The following is a 12351-nucleotide window of genomic DNA, read 5'->3' on the forward strand; positions in this document are numbered from 1 at the left end:
TCTCACTCTCATAGTGGAGGTGGGGCAAAGAAGTTCCAGCTCCAGCACAGAGCGGATATGGCTTCCAAACTTAATTTTTGGAAATGAGCCAGTGGAAATACAGTACTGTATGCCAAAAGAACAACAGGGCTCACCAAGATAATTATGATGCGTTCCATTAATGTATTTTTGCATTTCCCACAGTGTGGTGGGAATGGAAAACTTTCCAACACCCACATGCACATGCTCCTATAGGTAAAGTGCAGAATTTAAATGTTATTATTGATTTATTTAGAGTATTTATATCCCTCTCTTCAGCAACAAAGGCTCTCAGAGCGACTTACAAAACATTAATTTGCCCTCAGGCATTCAATCTACATAAAATAATAAGATATGACAAGTAAGACATGATGGAGCTGTGTCTGTCTGGCTGCCTCCCACACGTGGCCAACAGAATGACAGTTATATTCACATTTTAATGTGAAAATTGCAGAGCAATTCTGTACTCTCATTCATGGATGGGGTGGGTAGCTCTTGTATTCCCACCTTTTATTTCCCTGTGGAAGTGCTGGAACTGCATTGGAAAATAATCAAGAATAGCCTTCTCCAGTCTGACATGCTCCAGATATGTTGGAATACAACTCTCATTACCCCATAGTCATTGGTATTGGGAGTTTGCAATCCAACATATCTGGAGGACACTAGATTGAGGAAAGATGATCGAAGGATAAATAGACACAAGTCAAATATTAGGAATAATAAAAACAATAGGAATAAGAATACCAAACTTCAGTCTTTCTGGGCATTATATTTTGGCTCACCTCAAACAAAAAAAAAGTTTTAAAGGGAGACTGGAAGGAGGAACAGGTGGATTAGGATATATCCACAAAACTCAATCAATTGAGAGTGGTTTAAACATAGATAATGGCTTCTTGTCATAGTACACACAGTACTACACCAGTAGCTGATTGACATTCCAGTTACTAAATAGGGATTTAATGCCTGATTTATTGCAACACTTTATTGGTCCTGTACCCATATCAAGGCAGTAGACCAAGTCCCCCACCCAAAAAACCCCAACTATTTGTATGTTTACTTGATCATCTTGGCTTGTATGTAAAACACATCTTCTAGTATCCCTTTAACTACTTTTTTGAACATCATTGACAATGAATTTGTGACCTCATCACCATACCCAAATATTTCACATTTCTACTACTATATAAGGAGCCCCTGGTGGTGCAGCAAGTTAAACCGCTGAGCCGCTAAACTTGTTGACTGAAAGGTTGGCGGTTCGAATCTGGGGAGTGAGGTGAGCTCCTGCTGTTAGCCCCAGCTTCTGCCAACCTAGCAGTTCACATGCAAGTGTGAATAGATCTATAGGTACTGGTTTGGCAGAAAGGTAACGGCGTTCCATGCAGTCATGTCAGCCACATGACCTTGGAGACGTCTACGGACAATGCCGGCCCTTTGGCTTAGAAATGGAGATGAGAACCATGACCCGGAGTCGGATACAACTAAACTTAATGTCAAATTGAAACCTTTACCTTTTTACTATTATATACACTTCCACGTTGGTATATTTATGTGTGTACCAAGACTTCCTACCTTGTGTTTACAAAATTCACGTGGCGCACTTTACCCAGTCCTTTTTTATGTCTTTTTCGTGTTTAAATCATGTTTTATTAAGCTTGTCATTTTGTCTTTATATGTTAATGTTTAAAATTTTATAATTGTGCATGTCTTTTCTTCATTTGATGTGTTTTATATTGTTAGTGTTTTTACTTGGGCTCGACCCCATGTAAGCCACCCCAAGTCACTTCGGGGAGATGGAGGTGGGGTATAAAAATAAATGTATTATTATATTATTATTATGAAGTGGGTTGAAGTTCAGGAAAGCTCATGTAATAAATAATTCTTCTCAGTTAATCTTAAAATATTTGTATGCTGAAACAGACTATGGTGACTCCGGTAGATCTTTGTATTATAGATAATTAGCATTACACAGACATATCTAGAGTTTAACCACTACAACATTCTGGAACATTTTGCTCCTAGTGGTTTATTTGAAATCAGCTGAACTCTGCAAATTCTTTCTATGGTTTTATCATAGAAAACATCCAATATCATACCTCCTCTCAAGCACGGGTGCTGCTTTTCTGGCCACGTTAATTACCCTGTTTCCCCTAAAATAAGACATCCCCAGAAAACAAGACCTAGTAGAGGTTTTGCTGAATTGCTAAATATAAGGCCTCCCCCGAAAGTAAGACCTAGCAGAGTTTTTGTTTGGAAGCATGCCCATCAAACAAAACACCAGAGCATGCAGGATTGGTAAAGGTACGTACCATAAAGTGTTATACATGGAAATATTGGCAGTAATAAGAAATTCTTGATAGGATTCACAGTTTATCTGGTTATGCTGGTTTGTGATAACAACTACTGTACAGTATATAATAAATGTTCATTTTTTTGTTCAACAGTAAATGTGAATTCTTCTTCATGGAAAAATAAGACATCCTCTGAAAATAAGACCTAGCGCATTTTTGGGAGCAAAAATTAATATAAGACACTGTCTTATTTTCGGGGAAACACGGTAGCAAGAGTCAATAACTGGCTTTGTACTTTCAAGGGTGCTGTACAATTAAATGTTCTTCTTAAACAGCAGGTTAACTGGAGGCCAAGATCCTATTCTATGTATGTAAGTACAGTAGAGTCTCACTTATCCAAGCCTCACTTATCCAAGGTTCTGTATTATCCAAGGCAGTCTGCCTTTTAGTAGTCATTGTTTTTGTAGTAAATGTTGCAATATTTTGATGCTAAATTTGTAAATTCAGTAATTACTACATAACATTACTGTGTATTGAACTGCTTTTTCTGTCAATTTCTTGTAAAACATGATATTTTTCTTCTTAATTTGTAAAATCATAATGTAAGTTTATGTTTAATAGGCTTTTTTCTTAATCCCTCCTTATTATCCAAGATTTTCGCTTATCCAATGTTCTCCTGGCCCGTTTATCTTGGATAAGTGAGACTCTACTGTAGCTGTTGCTTCTTTCTCTTTGTAGTAACAATTTGCCATTAAACTGCTGCAAACTGGATATACTATACTGATTAGTTTGAAACCAAAATAGAGCTAAGCACAGTAGTGGCCATAGTAGAATCAGGCTGTTCAGTAGCTTTTTTCTGAACTTTTGTGCTCTGCATCTTGATTACTTTTTACAGCTGGGGGGTCAAACTAGAGTACTTCAGAGCATATTTTCCCTAAGGCATTATAATAGAAGTAAGAATGATGATTATTCTTGTATTAATTCTGTAGGAAGTTGTCTTGCCAACACATTGTTGATGTGATCAATAACATTAAAGCATATTGTAAGATTAAATAATATATACAGGAATGCACATAGCCAGAATTACATATCTTCCCACAAAACTATGTGAGAATGTTATGCAATATCCTTAGTTTGTTTTACTTCATAATCCTTCAACTGAAATATCTTTCAATATGTTTTTGTCTTTGTCTCTGTTCTCCCCCACTCTTTTTTGTGTGTGGCCATGACAGACACAATAGGCATACACATTGTTTAGGCTCATTAATCTTCATAATAACGCCTTTACTTTCCATTCCATGCTATTCTGACTAACCTTTAGGCAGCTGTACAGAAGATAGTCTCTGAACTGTACTCACACAATACAAGGTCACACCATGTTTCAAGACAGTTTAAAAAATCAGAATAATGCCAGAATTTATCTGGTTATATCAATGTTATTACTGACCACAATAATATAGAAAGTGTATGCCTTGCCTTGCTATTTTGCTTTTTCCAGTCATTTTATTTTGAATTTCAAATATACCACTGGTGTTTCAAAATGTAAATATTGAAAGCAGCTGCAGAAAGAGATGGAGTACATTCTAAATGTGTTCTGTTATCCCTGAAATTTGAGCATTAGGCTATGACTCTGGACAAAAGGGTTCAAATCCACACTCAGCCATAGAAACCCATCAAGTGACTTTGGGTATTTGTTATGCATTGTTTTTGACACGAAATAAATAAACTTCGGGTAAAAGGTCACATTTTCTCAGCCTCGGGAGGCAAAAGCAACACCCCTCCCCCCAACTAAATCTTGCCATGAAAATCCCATGATAGTTTTTGGGTCATCCTAAATCATAAATGATTTGCATGCACACACAGTTGGTACTAGGTCTAATCAGGAAATTAAGTAAATTAGTAAGCTGATTTCTCTTTCCCACTCATAGATCTACACTCATTCTCTACTACTACTAATAATAATAAAACTTTATTTATACCCCGCCACCATCTCCCCAGCGGGGACTCGGGGCGGCTAACATGGGGCCATGCCCAAAGCAATACAAAATAATAAAATATAAAACAGCATATCATAACATAATTAAAAATAATACAATACATAATAATAAACATCACATCAAGAAATCAAGAAACAGTCAAACAAGAGCAGGCCGCATGAACACAAAGATAAAACCCGGAGTGTGAGGGACAGAGGGGTACTCCAATGTGTACAGGGACATATGAGAGTGGGGCAGTTTAGAGGATAGATGTTTGGGGGAAGTAACACCGAAATATATAACAGAAGTTACTCACCAAAAGCACAGCGGAAGAGCCATGTTTTCAGGTCTTTCCTAAAAGCTAACAAAGTGGGAGCTTGCCTGATTTCAGTAGGCAGTGAGTTCCATAGTCGGGGGGCCACAGCAGAAAAGGCCCTCTCCCTTGTACTCACAAGGCGGGCCTGGGATAACGACAGTGGTGATAAAAGGGCCTCCCCGGATGATCGTAAAGATCGGGCAGGTTTATGGAGGGAGAGACGGTCACGGAGGTAGGTGGGTCCCGAACCGTTTAGGGCTTTATAGATTATGGTCTGCACCTTGAATTGGGACCGGAAGATGAACGGCAGCCAGTGGAGCTCCTTAAACAAGGGAGTGGATCTCTCCCTGTAACTTGCCCCTGTTATTAATCTGGCAGCCGAGCGTTGGACCAATTGTAATTTCCGGGCCGTCTTCAAGGGAAGCCCCACGTAGAGTGCATTACAGTACTCCAGTCTAGAGGTAACTAAGGCATGTACCACCGTGATCAAGTCAGACTTCACGAGGTATGGTCGCAGTTGGCGCACAAGTTTGAGTTGTGCAAAGGCCCTCCCGGCCACCGCCGACACCTGAGCCTCAAGCGTCAACGCTGAGTCCAGGAGGACCCCCAAACTGCGGACCTGTGATTTCAGGGGGAGTGCAACCCCGTCCAGCACAGGCTGCCACCCAATACCCCGATCAGACGAGCGACTGACCAGGAGGGCCTCTGTCTTGTCGGGATTGATTCTCAGCTTGTTCCTCCTCATCCAGTCCGCCACAGCGGCCAGGCACTGGTTCAGCATCCGAGGGGCTTCCTTGGAGTCAGATGGGAACGAGTAGTGGATTTGCGTGTCATCTGCGTAGAGATGGCAACGCCCTCCAAAACTCCGGATGACCTCTCCCAGTGGTTTCATGTAGATGTTAAAAAGCATGGGGGATAAGATAGATCCCTGCGGAACCCCACAGGTCAATGGCCAGGGGTCCGAGCAGGTATCCCCCAGCTTCACCATCTGGGAACGACCCTCCAGGAAGGACCGAAGCCACAGCAGAACTGTGCCACCGAGCCCCATCCCAGAGAGTCGTCCCAGAAGGATACCATGGTCGATGGTATCGAAAGCCGCTGAGATATCCAGGAGAACCAACAGGGTCACACTCCCCCTGTCCAGTTCCCTGCGGAGGTCATCCACCAAGGCGACCAAAGCCGTCTCAGTACTGTGCCCAGGCCTGAAGCCAGACTGCGAGCAGTCCAGAAAATTGGTATCATCGAGAAACCCCTGGAGCTGCGTGGCAACCACCCGCTCCAGAACCTTGCCCAGAAATGGGAGGTTGGAGATTGGTCTGTAGTTGTTACAAACCGATGGGTCTAACGAGGTCTTTTTTAGTAGCGGTTTTACCACAGATTGCTTAAAACAAGATGGAAATGACCCCTGACCCAAGGAGGCATTTATTATAGCCACAAACCACTCCAACAACCCATCCCTGGCCAGTTTAACCAGCCAAGAGGGACAAGGATCCAGAGCACAAGTGGTCGCCCTCACAGACCCAAGAATCCCCTCCACGTCATCAGGAAGGACAAGCCGGAAAGAATCCCATAAGATCGAACAGACAGGTACCTCGGTTACCTCCGCTGGGACCACAGTTAAGCTGGAGTCCAACTCACGACGTATCTGAGCAACTTTGCCTGCAAAATGGTGCGCGAAATCGCTGCACCGAGTTGCCAAGTCATCAGGAAGCCCCTGGGTCTCAGGAGGCCGCAGTAGCTCCCCAACAACTCGGAACAACTCCGATGGCCTGTTGGCCGCAGACGCTATGCGGGCAGTCGTGAAAGCTTTCCTGGCTGCTCGCAGAGCCACAGAGTAAGCCTTAATAGCGGCTTTAGCCCGTGCTTGGTCAGACACATCCCGAGATTTCCTCCAGATGCACTCTAGTCCCCTCCTCGCACGCTTCATCACAGCCAGCTCCTCAGTGAACCAAGGAGTCAACGTGACTCTACGCAGCGAAAGGGGACGTTCGGGAGCGATCGTGTCCAGTGCCCTTGCCAACTCGCTGTTGTAACGATCAGCCAGGACATCGACAGGATCGCCAGTCTCCAGAACAGGAAGATCCCCAAGAGACCTCAGGAGTCCATCCGGATCCATCAGCCTCCTGGGGCGGACCATCTTAATGGGTCCACCACCCCTGCGGAGGTTAGAAGCCACGGCGAAACTTAAACAGATCAGATGATGGTCAGACCATGACAATGGAAGAATATTTTGCTCTTCCATTCTGACTATCCCACCGTCCACAATAAAAACCAGGTCCAACGTATGTCCCGCCTGATGTGTGGGCCTGTCAAGACCCAGGCTGCAGAGCACCAATAACCATACACAGAGGCCAGAATCTATCTAATATCTTTATTGAAGGAATATATAAAGTTAATAAAAACAAGTGTAGAAAATAGTCCAGAATTAGACCTTTCAGGAAAGGTCAGAATTAGTCCAAGAAAGCAATGTCCAATAAGAAATATTAAGGTCCAAAGTTGTAATCCAATAACCGAAACACTCACTTTGCCAAGCAAAGTGAGGGGAGATGACAAGGTCCTTTAGTCCATGAAACTTGAGCGAGGCTAGGAAATAACTTGATACTTGAAACAAGGCTTGAACGTGGAACAAGGTAACTAGGAACAAGAACAAGGTCCGTGGAATAACTTGGTAAAATCCGTGGTACAAGGCAAGGAATGGTCCTGGGAAACAAGGCAAAGTCCGTAGGTAAACAAAGGCTGGGAAGCAAGGCGAAGGCTGGATAGCAAGGCAAGGCTTGAGCGAGAGCGAGGCTTGAATCGGAGCGCGCTGTCCAGACACGACCCGCTCCGTAGGCTGACGAATTGACTCCGCGAAGTTACTACGCGGGTAAAACACCTAAATAGAGTCTAGCTTTCCCGCCGAAGCAGTTCTCTGGGAATCAGAACCGAAAGCTAACTCTGAGACCAGATGTGAGACTCCCCAAAGATTCTCACGAGAAGCAGTCTTAATTGGCCACATTCTTAGCTGCAATCCTTGCACTCCTGCGCGAAGCTGAATCCAAACTTCTCTGTTGTTTACAAAACTCCCGGCGCAAGAATACGGGAGAAGTAGGCTCTGGGCTTGTTTGACATACTTCTGGGACACAACTTTCTTGCAGGTGCAAGGTTCCCAGATCTGCCTGGGAAAGATCTGGCTGAGAGGAATCCAGTTCAGACTGGGAAGGTAAAAAACCCAAGTTTTCATCTTCATCAGGAATTACAATGTCCTGAGCAGGACTACAAGGCCCATGGGTCATCACACTATCCCCCTCCTCAAGGCCCCTCCCAAACTGGGGCCCTCTCCCCGAGGCGCGAGGTCGTGGTTTGGTGGGATAGGTCTGATGAAAGCGACGGGTTAGATCAGGAGCATGGACTGTGGAGGCGTCTTCCCAGGAGCGTTCCTCAGGGCCAAAACCCACCCAGTCAATGAGATATTGTAGGCGGCGGCGGTGAAAGCGAGAATCCAAAATGTCCTCAACCTCGAACTCCTCCTCCCCATTCATCAAAACAGGAGGGGGGGCCGGTTGGTCTGTATCAGGTCGCACACCATCCGCCGGAAGGAGCAGGGAACGGTGAAACACTGGGTGAATGCGCATTGAACGCGGAAGTTGGAGTTTGAAAGTCACGGGGTTAAGTTGCGCCACCACTGGATAGGGGCCAATGAAACGGGCATCTAACTTCCGGCAGGGGCGGTGGGAGGGCAGGAAGCGAGTGGACAGAAAAACCCGATCTCCTACCTTGATTTCGGGGCCCGGCTGGCGATGTTTGTCAGCGTGGCGTTTATAGTCCTCCTTGGCTTGGTCCAGTTGCTGGAGCAAAAGTTGTTGCACCGCTGTGAGTTCCTGCAGCCAATCCTCTGCTGCGGGAACTTCTGAAGTTTCAATGACAGGGGGAAAGAAACGTGGATGGAAGCCGTAGTTTGCAAAGAACGGCGTTTCTTTTGTAGAAGCTTGAACTCCATTGTTGTAGGCAAACTCAGACAGTGGTAACAGAGAAGCCCAATTGTCCTGTTGGTAGTTTACATAACAGCGAAGATACTGCTCCAAAGTGGCATTGGTGCGCTCCGTTTGCCCATCTGTTTGGGGATGATGAGCTGAAGATAAGCGAGAGTCTATGCCCAATAGTTTTTGTAGTGCCTTCCAAAAACGAGAGGTGAATTGAGATCCACGGTCTGTGACTAAACTCTTGGGCAATCCATGTAGTCTGAAAACATGTTGAAGAAATAGGTCCGCAGTTTCTTTGGCCGTGGGGAGGCCTTCACAGGGAATGAAATGGGCTAACTTGGTGAAAAGGTCCACCACCACCAAAATCGTGGTGAATCCACAGGAAGGTGGTAGGTCAGTGATGAAATCCGCGGAAATTATTTCCCATGGGCGAGATGGGGTAGGAAGGGGGTGTAAAAGCCCTGAGGGCTTCTCCCTTCGTATCTTGGAGCGCTGGCATACTGGGCAGGTGTTGACATATTTTTCCACATCCTTGCGGATCTTGGGCCACCAAAAATCCCTTAGGATCAAATGCATAGTTTTAAATAGTCCGAAGTGTCCTGCTGGTTTGCAGTCATGACACAGACGAAGCGCTTTTTCCCTGCCCGGTCCGGGTGGGATATAAACATGATTTCTATAGTAGAGCAGCCCATCTTTGAGCGAAAAGGGAAAGTGCAGACCTTGGCGAAGTCGGTCCTGCGCCCAGGCATCTGCTTGCTGACTAGCCCTGATTTCTTGAGCACAGATGGGTCCTGGAGTAGGGGAAGTTGAACCAATGGGAATGGATTTGGTGTTCCCCACCGTGAGCGTGGCAAAGTTCTCGGGTTGTAGCAGTTGGGATTCAAAGGTCTCCTTGCGTCCTGCAGCGTATTCCGGTTTACGTGACAGGGCGTCTGCTTGCTTGGTTTGGGCTGGGGTCACATAATGGATCTGGAAGTTGAAACGTTCAAAGAATAAAGCCCAACGTTGCTGCCTCTGATTTAGTTTGCGGGCAGTTCTTAGATGTTCTAGATTACGATGATCAGTGTGGACTTCAATGGGAAATTTGGCCCCTTCTAGCCAATGTCTCCAAGTTTCAAAGGCTGCCTTTATGGCCAGTAGTTCTTTTTCCCAAATGGTGTAATTCCTCTCTGGTGTGGTTAGTTGACGAGAATAAAAGGCACAGGGATGGAGGTGATCTCTCACCGGTTGTAAGAGTACAGCCCCAATTGCCACATCAGAGGCGTCCGCCTGCACCACAAAAGGGGTTCCAGGATTTGGGTGCTGTAGAATTGGCTGGGAGGTGAATAGTTTCTTTAGTTGCTGGAACCCTTTCTCTGCTTGATCAGTCCAGCGGAAAGGCTGCTTTCCACGGATGCAGCTAGTGATGGGGTCGGACCAGCGGGCAAAATCTGGAATGAACTTGCGGTAATAGTTCGCGAACCCCAAGAAACGCTGCACCTCTTTCTTGTTAGTTGGCGCCCGCCATTCCAATACTGCTGAAACCTTGGCTGGATCCATGGAAAGCCCTAGAGGCGAGATGCGGTAACCAAGGAAATCTACCTCTTGTAGATCAAAGGCGCATTTTTCCAGCTTGGCATAAAGTCCATGATCCCGCAATCGTTGTAACACCATTTTGACGTGGTTCTCATGTTCTGATTGTGATCTAGAAAACACCAAAAAATCGTCCAGGTAGATTATCAAGAACCTGTCTAGATAGTCCTGAAAAATGTCGTTGACAAAATGCTGGAACGTTGCGGGGGCTCCGCATAAACCGAAATTCATAACTCGGGACTCGAATAATCCGAATTTGGTCTGGAAGGCGGTCTTCCACTCGTCCCCTTCCCTGATGCGAACTAAGTTGTAAGCCCCCCGAAGATCCAGCTTGGTGTAAACCTTGGCTCCTCGAAGCCGATCCAATAGATCCGAGATTAAGGGCAGGGGATAGCTGTTCCGCTTGGTGATATTGTTCAATGCTCTGTAGTCCACCACCAAGCGTAGTTCCCCTGACTTCTTCTTCACAAACATCACTGGGGAGGCGGCTGGGGATTGAGAGGGTCTGATGAATCCCTTGCGAAGGTTTGTCTCTAGGAATTCCCTGAGAGCTTCTTGCTCTGGTTCAGTCAGGGAGTAGAGATGCCCTCGCGGGATCGGGGCCCCCTCCACCAAGTCAATGGCACAGTCATAAGGTCTATGTGGGGGTAATTTTTCGGCTTCTTTCTCATTGAATACATCCCAATACTCGGAGTACTTCTTTGGCAAGGTGATGATGGGCTCGGTGTCCGTGGCGTGGCATACCTTGGCTACGAGGCAATGGTTTTGGCAGTACGGTGAAGCAAACTGCAGTTCTCTGTTGGACCAGGAGATGTTAGGGTCGTGGAGAGTCAGCCATGGAATTCCCAAAATCACAGGGAAATGAGGAACCTCGGTAACAAAGAAGGAAATCTCTTCCATATGTTCCCTTATCCACATCCTGGTGGGTTCCGACCACTGACTTACGGGGCCCGTCTTGAGGGGGCGGCCGTCTATGGCTTGCACCACACGGGCATTCTTGAAATCATGATATTGTAATCCCAGAGAGTCGGCATACTCTCTATCGATGAAATTGTTGGTAGCTCCAGAGTCTATCATGGCGTGGATCATGACGGGTCCCCTTTTTGCTGACCATAATGTGACCACGAGAAGGAACAGGACCCCGGTTGGCGGCTCTTGGATGGATTTTTTGACCGGGTTGGCGAGCCTCTCTACACCCGGTCGTTGGCTTCCCCCGCCGGCTGTGTGCCAGTCGGCTCAGACGTCTTCGTCTCCGTGGAGGACGCCGCCGCAAGACGGGCGGCAGGCTTCCCTTTGGCTGGGCACTCTCTGGCGAAGTGGCCCCCGTTCCCGCAGTACCAGCAGAGGTTTAAGCGTTGACGACGGGCCTTCTCGGCGGCATCTAGTCTGGGACGCACATTGCCCAACTGCATCGGCACCTCCTCGCTCCCTCTGGGGTATGGGGTTGGCGGTGGGGGTCTCCAGACCGGACGTGGCTGAACGCTGGCGGGAGCGGGGGGTTTTGCCCCGGCTCTACCGCCCTGGCCTCGAACCCACTGTTTCCTGTTGGCAATCATGACTTCAGCCCGTAAACATTGATCAATGAGTGCCTCGAGGGTCTGGGGAGGATCCACCTTGGAGATTTCTTCCAGCATTTCAATGTTGAGACCCTCCCGGAATTGTCCCCTGAGGGCTACATCGTTCCAGCCGGTGTTGTGGGCCAGCACTCGGAACTCGGCTATATACTGAGACATAGGTCTGTCTCCTTGGAAAAGGCGACGGAGTTTGTGACCGGCTGCCTCCAAATTGTCCTCGATTCCCCAAGTCTCCTTGAGGTGGTCCAAGAAGCGTTGCGCTGATCTTAGGTGTGGAGAGGCTTGGTCGTACAGTGCCGTCGCCCAGCTGGCCGCTGGCCCGTCTAGAAGACTGTAAACCCATGCCACTTTGATGTCTTCTTGGGGAAACTCGGCAGCACGGGCCTCTAGATAAGCTTGACATTGGCGACGGAAGACATGAACCTTAGAAGCTTCTCCAGTAAACTTGGTTGGCAACGCCATGGCCGGAAGACGAATTCCGCGTTCCTTCAAACCCCTTATTTCTCCATCCTGTGCATTGAGCTTATCACGGATTCGGTCCACCTCCTCCTTGTCGATGGTGTAGGTAATCGGCTGGCCGCTCGGCCCAGGTACGACTCCGGTAGACATTCTGGCCGAGGTTAATTGGTGCTTAGGGTGGCGGAG

Source organism: Anolis carolinensis, chromosome 3, assembly GCF_035594765.1.
Source record: "Anolis carolinensis isolate JA03-04 chromosome 3, rAnoCar3.1.pri, whole genome shotgun sequence".
Taxonomy (NCBI): Eukaryota; Metazoa; Chordata; class Lepidosauria; order Squamata; family Dactyloidae; genus Anolis; species Anolis carolinensis.